This window comes from Somniosus microcephalus, chromosome 12, assembly GCF_052327205.1.
Source record: "Somniosus microcephalus isolate GS21.2 chromosome 12, FLI_Smic_1.0, whole genome shotgun sequence".
Lineage (NCBI taxonomy): Eukaryota > Metazoa > Chordata > Chondrichthyes > Squaliformes > Somniosidae > Somniosus > Somniosus microcephalus.
The window spans coordinates 161,375,863-161,386,332 of record NC_140998.1 but is presented as its reverse complement, the minus strand read 5'-3'; positions in this window follow the sequence as shown (position 1 = coordinate 161,386,332).

Here is a 10,470-nt window from a genome sequence, read left to right as displayed (position 1 = left end):
TATTATACACTCACATTCTCCAAATTATTCGGTGTGGCCTCTGGATTATTAGTCCAGTAATATAACCGCTATGCAAAAGACAAGATTGATGCGTTCCTAACCATCTTCAGCCAAAAGTGCCGAGTGGACGATTAATATCGGCCTCCTCCTGAGGTCGCAATCATCACAGATGCCTCCACATGATAAAAAGAAATGGCTGAGAGCACCGCATATATCAAAGACTATGGGCTATGACAAAACACAGCGTGTATTTCTGAAGACTTGCTTTCCAAACCTAGCCGTGCCTCCAGCCAGGCTGGTCCAGTACAGCTACAACATTGGCATCTACCTGACAAAGTGGCAAATTGCCCAGTTATTGCCTGTCCATAAAAAAGCAGGACAAGTTCAACCCAACCACAAGAACAATATTACTGGCTAGGAACCCTGGGACTTGTTCTTTGTCATTGCTTATAGGTCAGACTCCTATTCAGCTCAAATCGTGAACTAACTGATGCTACAGTCTGCTAGTTACCAATGCCCCAAGCAGCACCATGTTATGATAAAGACAAAGAGAATATAAGTTGTTAGCCAAAGCAATCGTCATCATTGTTTGATTATCGTGGCCATCTTGTGACTCACCCGCAAACATCTTTATGCTTTATGACAGGGTCATGAACCCGGGAATTGTGTTTCAGAGTGTACATGATTGCTCTTTCATTGATTTGTTATGTACTGCAGCTGTATTAGGAATTGCAGGTTGTGGTAGTTATTTGCTAATGCAATGATTTGGTCCTCCCCTATTTATAGCATTTCTTCCATTCTCGAGAAAACAGAAGGTTGATGGGTGGCCTTTAAAATACTGAAAGGGTTTGATAGGATATATGTCCAGAAAATGTTTCATGGAATCATTGAATCAAAGAAATTTATGGCACCGAAGGAGGCCATTCGGCCCAGCGTATCTGTGCCGGCCGATAAAGAGCTATCCAGCCTTATCCCACTTTCCAACACTTGGTCCGTAGCCCTGTAGGTTATGGCACTTCAAGTGCATATCCAAGTACTTTTTAAATGCAATGAGGGTTTCTGCCTCTACCACACTTTCAGGCAGTGATTCCGGACCCCACCACCCTCTGGTGAAAAAAGCTCCCCTGCTTATTGACCTCACTGCCCAGGGAAATAGGTCCGTCCTTTCTATTGAATCTAGGCACCTCATAATGTTATACACCTCAATTAGGTCACCCTAGCCTCCCTGTTCTAAACAAAACAACCTCAGCCTATCCAATCTTTTCTCAAAGCTAAAATTCCCCAGTCCTGACAACATCCTTGTAAAGCTCCTCTGTTCCCTCTCTCGTGCAATCACATCTTTCCTGTAATGTAGTGACCAGAACTGTATGCAGTTCTCTTGCTCTGGTCAAACCAGCGTTTTATACAGTTCAAGCATAGTCTCCCTGCTCTTATATTCTATACCTTGGCTAATAAAGGAAAGTATCCCATATACGTTCTCAAACACCTTATCTACCCGTCCTGCTACCTACAGGGATCTGTGGAGATGCACTCCGAGGTCCCGCTGTTCCTTTACACTTTTCAGTATCCTACCATTTATTGTGTATTCCCTTGCCTTGTTAGCCCCCCCAAATGCATTACCTCACACTTCTCCGGATTGAAGTCCAATGCCACTTTTCTGCCCACCTCACCAGTCCATTGATAACGTCTTGCAGTCTACAACTTTCTCCCTTACTATCCAGAACACTGCCAATTTTTGTATTATCTGCAAACTTCTTAATGGTGCCCCTACGTTGAAGTCTAAATCATTGATATATACCACAATAAGCAAGGGACCTAGACACAAACAGGGAGACGGGCTCCACTTAAACTGGGCTGGGACCAGCGTCCTGGTGAATCGAATAACTAGGGCTGTAGATAGGGTTTTAAACTAAAAAGGGGGGCAGGGGTCAGGTGAGTGGAAACTTAGAAATCTGAAGAGAAAGATCAAGGCAATAGAGTAGTGTAGCGATTTGGGTAAAAAATAAGCAGTGTGACAGGAAGCGACAGAGAGTTTAATGGGAGCAGTGCAGCAGAGAATAAGGTCAAAGCAGGGAATAATGGTAAAAAAAAATTAATTAAAGGCTCTTTATCTGAATGCACGAAGCATTCGTAACAAGGTAGGTGAAGTAGTGGCACAAATAGAGATAAATGGGTTTGATCTAATACAATGCCATCACAGAGATATGGTTGCAGGTGGCCAAGGTTGGGAACTAAATGTTCCAGGGTACTTGACGTTTCAAAAAGACAGGTAGAATGGAAAAGGAGGGGGAGTAGCCCTGATAATAAAGGATGACATAAGGACAGTAGAGAGAAAGGACCTCAGCTTGGAAGATCAGGAAGTAGAATCAGTATGGGTGGAGATAAGGAATAACAAGGGGCAGAAAACACTGGTAGGAGTAGTAGTTATACCGTTGGACAGAAAATAAATCAAGAAATAGTAGGAGTTTGCAACAAAGGTACTGCAATAATCTTGGGGGACTTTAATCTTCATATAGACTGAACAAATCAAGTTGGCAAAGGTAGTCTGGAGGACGAGTTCATGGGATGCATTCGGGACAGTTTCCTAGAACAATATGTCATGGAACCAACCAGGGAACAGAGTATTTTAGATCTTGTATTGTCTAATGAGACAGGGTTCATTAGCAATCTCATAGTAAAGGATCATCTGGGGCAGAGTGATCATAATATTATAGAATTTCACATTAATTTTGAGAGTGACTTGCCTAAGCTCGAAACTAGAGACTTAAACTTAAATAAAGCCAATTAGGTATGAAGGGCGAGTTGGCTACGGCAGATTGGAAAAATAGATTAAAAGCTATGGCAGTTCTTCTTCTTAGGCAGTCCCTCGGAACAGAGGATGACTTGCTTCCACATTAAAAATGAGTTTGCAGGTGACTGATGAGTCCAATGCGGGACCTACAGTCTCTGTCACAGGTGGGGCAGACGCTGGTTGAAGGGGCGGGTGGGGTGCTTGGGTTGACGTGCGCTCCTTGCGCTGCCTGCACTTGGCTTCTGCTTGCTCCCGGCGAAGAGACTTGAGGTGTTCGGTGCCTTCCCGAATGCTTCTCCTCCACTTTGTGCGGTCTTGGGCCAGGGATTCCCAGGTGTCAGTGGGGATGTTATACTTTTCCAAGGAGGGTTTGAGGGTGTCCTTGAAGCGTTTCCTCTGCCCCCCTGGGGCTCTCTTGCCGTGCCGGAGCTCCGAGTAGAGTGCTTGTTTTGGGAGTCTTCACCACCTTCAGTATGTCAGTAGACAAGCAGTGGCTAGCATTTAAAGAAATATTTCATAATTCTCAACAAAATACATTCCATGGAGAAACAAAAGCTCCACGGGAAAAGTGATCCAACCATGGCTAACTTAAAAAAGTAAGGATAGCATTAGATTGAAAAAAGAAGCTTATTGTGTGCAAAGAATAATCGTAAGCCTGAGGATTGGGAGAGTTTCAGAAACCAGCAAAGGTTGACAAAAAAATTGATGAAAAGGGAAAAAATAGAATATAAGAGAAAACTTAAGAAACATAAAAGCAGATTGTAAGAGTTTCTACAAGTATGTAAAAAGGAAAAGAGTAGCAAAAGTAAACGTTGGTTCCTTAGAGGCTGAGACAGGAGTAATTATTATAGGGAATACGGAAATGGCAGAAATGTAAAACAAATATTTTGTTTCTGTCATCACAGTAGAAGACACAAAAAGCATACAAAAAATGGTGGGGAACCAAGGGTCTAATGAGGGTGAGGAACTTAACATAATTAATGTAAGTAGAGAAAACGTACTAGAGAAACTAATGGGTCCAAAAGCCGACAAATCCCCTGGACCAGCTTCAGTCCCTAAAGACAAGTCCAGATCTGTCCCCTCTCTTGTTGGGCTTGCTACATACTGGCTAAAAAAGTTCTCCTGAATGCATGTTAAGAATTCTGCACCACCTATACCTGTTACACTGATGCTATCCCAGTTAATATTAGGGCAGTTCAAATCCCCTCCTATTACTGCACTATTGTTTTTGCGTTTCTCAGAAATATGCCTACATATTTTCTCTTCTATCTCCCACTGACTATTTGGGGGTCCAATGTACACTCGCAGCAGTGTGATTGCCACTTTTCTGTGCTTCAGTTCAACCCATATGGCCTCACTTAATAATCCTTCTAACATATCATCCCTTCTCACAGCTGCCATTGTTGCTTTAACAAATATTACGACCCTCTCGTTTTTTTATCTCCCTCTCTATCTCATCCGAAAACCCTGTAACCAGGAATGTTGAGGTGCCATTTCTGCCCTTCTTTCAGCCATGTTTCAGTAATAGCTATAATATCATACTTCTGTGTGCCTATCTGTACCCTCAGCTCATCTGCCTTATTCACTAGACTCCTTGTATTGAAGTAAATACTATTAAGCACTGCCAAACCCATTTGTTGACTATTTTCTAGCCTTTGTTTCCTCTGCCTTCCAAACTCACTTACACAGTTTCTGTCTTTCATTTCCACCTTTGCTTCTCTCCCTTCTGAATCTACGCTCAGGTTCCCTGCCAAGCTAGTTTAAACTCTCCCCAAGAGCACTAGTAACCGCATCCCACGAAGATATTGGCCCCAGCCCTGTTGAGGTGCAAGCTGTCTGGCTTGTACAGGTCACACCTCCCCCAGAACCAATTCCACTGCTTCAGGAATCTAAAGCCTTCCCTCCTGCCATGCATTCATCTGCTCCATCGTCCTATTTCTGTACTCACTAGTGCATGGTACCGGGAGTAATCTGGAGATTACTACCTTTCAGGTCCTGTTTATTAATCTCTTTCCTAGCTTCCTAAAATCTGCCTGCAGCATCTCATTCCTTTTTCTACCTATGTCGTTGCTACTAATATGGACTACGACCTCTGACTGTTCACCCTCCATCCTCAGAATGTTTTGCAGCTGCTTAGTGATATCATTGACCTTGGCACTAGGGAGTCAACATATCATTCTGGAGTCACATCTGCGGCCGCAGAGACGGTTGTCTGTTCCCTTAACTATTGAACCCCCTATCAGTATTGCTTTCCTGACTTTCCTCCTTCCCCGCCATCCCCCGTACAGCTGAGCCACCCATGGTGCTGTGGCCTTGGTTCTGGCTGCACGCCCAAGAGGAACCATCGCCCTCACCAGTATTTAGAGAGCGAGATGCACTCAGGGGATTCCTGCACTACCTGCCTGGTCCTCCTTGTCTGTCTGGCCGTCACCCATTCACTCTCTGCCTGCAAACTCTTAAGCTATGGGACGACCACCTCTTGAAACGTGCCACTCACGTAGCTCTCAGCCCTGGAGCTCGATCTCCTCCAGCTGTGGACACTTCCTGCATATGTGGTTGTCAAGGGCATGAGAAGCATCCTGGAGTTACAACATGGCACAGGATGTGCATGCGACGGGACTGAGGTGCCCTGCATGCCTCTATTTATGAGGCTACTAACTGAACTTCTTAGTTTAACCCACTGCCCTGACGTTGAGATAAATAAGGCAAAATTATTTACTCAAGTTTAACAATAACCACTGAGATACTAAACACAAAGAACTTAAATTATAGATATCTAGATAATTAACTTAGAGTCCTCAGGTTCTGTTGCTCCACTCCTTCTTTTGATTTGGACGTGAGAAACCGCTTTCCACTCCATCGAATTCCTACTATCATAAATTCTTCTACTCTGCTTGCGATCCACTCTAATTGCGACTCACCCAGCTCTGTCTCCAAGTTCTGTGCTTAAGCTCATTTATGGAGAGTCCAAAAGTAGGGATCATAAATATAAGATAGTCACCAATAAATGCAAGCAGGAATTCAGGAGAAACACCTTTACCCAGAGAGCGGTAAAATGTGGAACACGCTACCACATGGAATATTTGAGGTGAATAGCATAGAGGTCTTTAAGGGGAAACTAGATAACTTACAAGGGAGAAAGGTATAGAAGCATCTGCTGCTATGGTTAGATGAAGTAGTGTTGGAGGAGGCTCGTGTGGAGCATAAATGCCGGCATAGACCAGTTGGGCCGAATGGCATGTTTTTGCACTGTAGGCTCGATGTAATAGTCCCACTTCTCTCCTCCAGGCGTCTATCCACCCAAAGGCGTTGATACTTTCTGGAACTGGCAATGTGACCTAACTGCCGCCTAGACACAGATAATCTTCTACTGTCATCATGGTAGCAGGTTTTAACATCTGACGGGACATAATAGCCAAAGGGAATGGTCTTGAAAATTCCACCTAAAACCTTTTCGTGGCTATAAAGACCTCCTGCCAGGGGAAGTTGTAATACAACATGCTGTGCGACCAGGAGCGACATTAATAACCTGAATTCCACATATTGTCATTTTAGTTCTCCATCTCACTACCATTCTGACTTCTCTGTCCTCGGCCTCCTACATTGTTCCAATGAAGCAGCTCAAAGCACGTTCGAGGAACAGCACGTCATCTTTTGATTATAAACTTTAAAACCTTCAGGTCCCAACATTGAGTTCAGCAACTTCAGAACATCAGCGCCGCTCCCGCTTTCTCCGACCCTGTTGGGTGTTTCCAGCATTTTCTGTTTTTATTAATGAGATCGTGCTGTGCTAATAGGTTGTACTTGGCTGCATGAGAACACAATTTTAAATGATCTCAAATCACATTTTCATTGCCTGAAGTCAGTTATTCGCCTTCATGAAAATAATTCCCCTGGGCTCGTGCCGAGAACTGACATGTCCAATGTTCTCCATTACACCAATAAGGATACCCTTGAGATCTCGAGCGATCACAATGCTTAGGTGCAATCTGGATCCACTGGTAGAGCGTACTGCAGAGATCGAAAGCCTTAATGACCCAGTTCAATGTGAGGAGTGGGCACCAAGCTGCATTACGTGCCTAATGATATAGCCACAGGCATAGAAAATATTCATGGCGAATTTCTAAAAGTTGGTCAAAGAACATTGCTGTTATTAATGGCTCTTTAGGTGACATTTGGGTTATTTTGGTATGTGTATCAAGTGCACAAGAGACACGTGAAGTAACCAGAAATAACAGGTCAATTCCACTCTTAGGAATGGCAAGATTAATTCGGCTTTTCAGACTATTATCTCGCTCAGTGAAAACCTGTTTACACTGTTATGCATTCATTTGGATTGGCAGAGCATGATACCACTCAGTGGAAATCCATTTACACTGCTTTTATAGATTTTCATAAGGGTTTCGGCTTAGTGCCTCGTGTGGCCCTCGTGAAGAAGCTAGACTTTATACTAGAGCATGGCCAAGTATTGGATTTTAACTGTGGGCTCCAAGTTATGCATACCGGTCACTTAATACTCTGGAGCGGGGTCCACTTCATGACAGGCATGCACCTTTGCCGAAGTTCCTTAGCTGAAGACTTCAATTGAAGTAGTTGTTGATTAAGATGCCTGGTATGCAGCATTGCGCATTGGTCTAGAACATCAGGTATTACAACGCAACAGATGAAGTTGGATAGGTCATTTCACCACTCCGAAGGCGGATGAAGAAATTCAGACACTTGGGCCGAACAGTGCTGGAAGGTGTAAATTGGACGGGGGCGATGAGAGCACGTGCTCTTATATTCAGGCCGATAATACGATTTGTTCCCGGAAGGCAAGTGGCTCCTGATGAAACTGCACACCTCCAAGTGCATTTGCTTATACGCACCCATACACAGGCTTGCTCTTGGAATACGAATTAGAGTTTGAAGCAGGCAGGGGGCTCTGTAAAAATAACACTGTGTGGAACGGGCTTAACTCCATCTTTATTCTGTTCCACATGTTGAAGCATATGTGGCTGTTAAATGGGTATTTAATTGCCGGCGGATATTTCCCTCGATATTTAAAAAGCCCCAAGTATGAGCCCTCTCTTTGGATTCGAGTCTGGTGTGGGACCATTTATTGCCGATGACTTAATTCCAATTGTTACAGGAAACAAAATATAAGTTGTCATATCAGAACATTTCGGAATAAGATCAAAGGCATCACAGCTACTGCATGAAGGGGGACTCCATTATGACAAACCGTTAGATCACAGATATTCCACATTTGGCATAGTCGACTAAACACCGGAAAGTCGCCGAGTGGATGCGCATGGTGGGATGAATTTCTGCGGAGGAGCAGGTGAACCCCGGCTGAATATCAAGCCGATATTCTTAAAGCCCCCAGAATGAACCCTCTCTCTGGATCGAACTCTTCTGTCGGAAAATTTACTGCGGATTACGTAATTGCTATTGTTACCGGTGAGAAAAATATAAACTGTCTTGTCGGAACATTTCAGAATAACGTCACCGGCATCACAACTACTGTTAATGGCTGGGATGTGCAGTTACAGCGAACAAAATGATCACAGATGTTGCATACTGCTGTGCGAGGCAGAGTTGGTAAGTCCCAAGTGAAAACATCACTAACCAAGAACAAATTGGACACAAGCTTTGTGGAGCCTTTGAATCTGGAACAACAAGTGCTGGAAGCACAGAACATCTACCGGAGAGAACAGCACTTAGTGACCTCAGTGTGAAAATTTGCTCAGTGCCTCGCGTCACTCACAAAATGACGCCCGTATAAAGAGCGAGGCATGCTAGCAATATGTAACTGACCTTTCGGTTCCTATTGCAGATAAATCATTTGTTAAAGAAACTGACAACATTAAATAGCTCAAGTAGGATTATTATTTAGGATTCGCATGGAGCCCCTCATGATAATAAATAAGGAATCATAGTCATAGAGTCATAGAGTTATACGGCACAGAAAGAGGCCCTTCGGCCCATCGCGTCCGCGCCGGCCATCAAGCCCTGTCTAATCAAATCCCATTTCCCAGCATTTGGTCCGTAGCCTTGTAGGCTATGGCATTTCAAGTGCTCATACAAATGCTTCTTGAATGTTAAGAGGGTTCCTGCCTCTACCACCCTTTCAGGCAGTGAGTTCCAGATTCCAACCACCCTCTGGGTGAAAAAGTTCTTCCTCAAATCCCCTCTAAACCTCCTGCCCCTTACCTTGAATCTATGCCCCCTTGTTATTGACCCCTCTACTAAGGGGAAAAGTTCCCTTCTCTCTACTCTATCTATGCCCCTCATAATTTTGTACACCTCAATCAGGTCCCCCCCCTCAGCCTTCTCTGCTCCAAGGAAAACAACCCCAGCCTGTCCAGTCTTTCTTCATAGCTGAAGCGCTGCAGCCCAGGTAACATCCTGGTAAATCTCCTCTGCACCCTCTCCAAACCAATCACATCCTTCCTATAGTGTGGCGACCAGAACTGCACACAGTACTCCAGCTGTGGCCTTACCAGCGTTTTGTACAGCTCCATCATAACCTCCCTGCTCTTATATTCTATGCCTCGGCTAATGAAGGCAAGTATCGCATATGCCTTTTTAACCACCTTATCCACCTGTTCTGCTGTCTTCAGGGATCTATGTGCATGCACACCAAGGCCCCTCTGATCCTCTGTCTTCCCTAGGGTCTTACCATTCATTGTGTATTTTCTTGCCTTGTTAGCCCATCCAAAATGCATCACCTCACACTTTTCAGGGTTAAATTCCATTTGCCACTGCTCCGCCCATCTGACCAACCCATCTATATCGTCCTGTAGCCTGAGGCTTCCCTCCTCGCTATTTACCACCCCACCAATTTTCGTGTCATCTGCGAACGTACTGATCATACCTTTTACATTCACATCCAAATCATTAATGTAGACCACAAACAGCAAGGGACCCAGCACTGATCCCTGCGGTACCCCACTGGACACAGGCTTCCAGTCACAAAAACAACCTTCGACCATCACCCTCTGCCTTCTGCCACTAAGCCAGTTCTGGATCCAATGTGCCAAGGCACCCTGGATCCCATGGGCTCTTACCTTCCTGACCAGTCTCCTTGCGGGACTTTATCAAAAGCCTTACTAAAATCCATGTAAACCACATCCACTGCACTACCCTCATCCACACACCTAGTCACCCCCTCGAAAAATTCAATCAAATTGGTCGGACATGATCTTCCCTTGACAAAGCCATGCTGGCTATCCCTAATTAATCCTTGCCTCTCCAAGTGGAGACTAATTCTGTCCCTCAGAATTTTTTCCAATAATTTCCCTCTCTGGATCAGTCATCTAGATTTGCAGACCATAATGCTGCTCAGTTGAAACCTGGTTACTCTGTCGTGGTTTCATTCGGATTGGCAAAGCATGATAACGCTCAGTGTAAACCCACTTACAGTCCTTTTATAGATTTGCATCATGCTTTAGGCCCAGTGCCTCATGCAGCCCACGTGTAGAAGCTAGAAGTTTTGCGAGGACATAGCCAAATATTGGATTTTAACTGTGATGTGGGCTCCAACTCCACAATCAGTATACGGTTGGATGGGAGAATGTACTTTTCTCAAAAGGTTTCTATTGACACTCTTCCGATTTGATGACTTAATTAGTGATGTGTTGGACGACATCGTAAGGGATGTACATGCAACTTAACTCAAGTCACTCTGCTTTCAC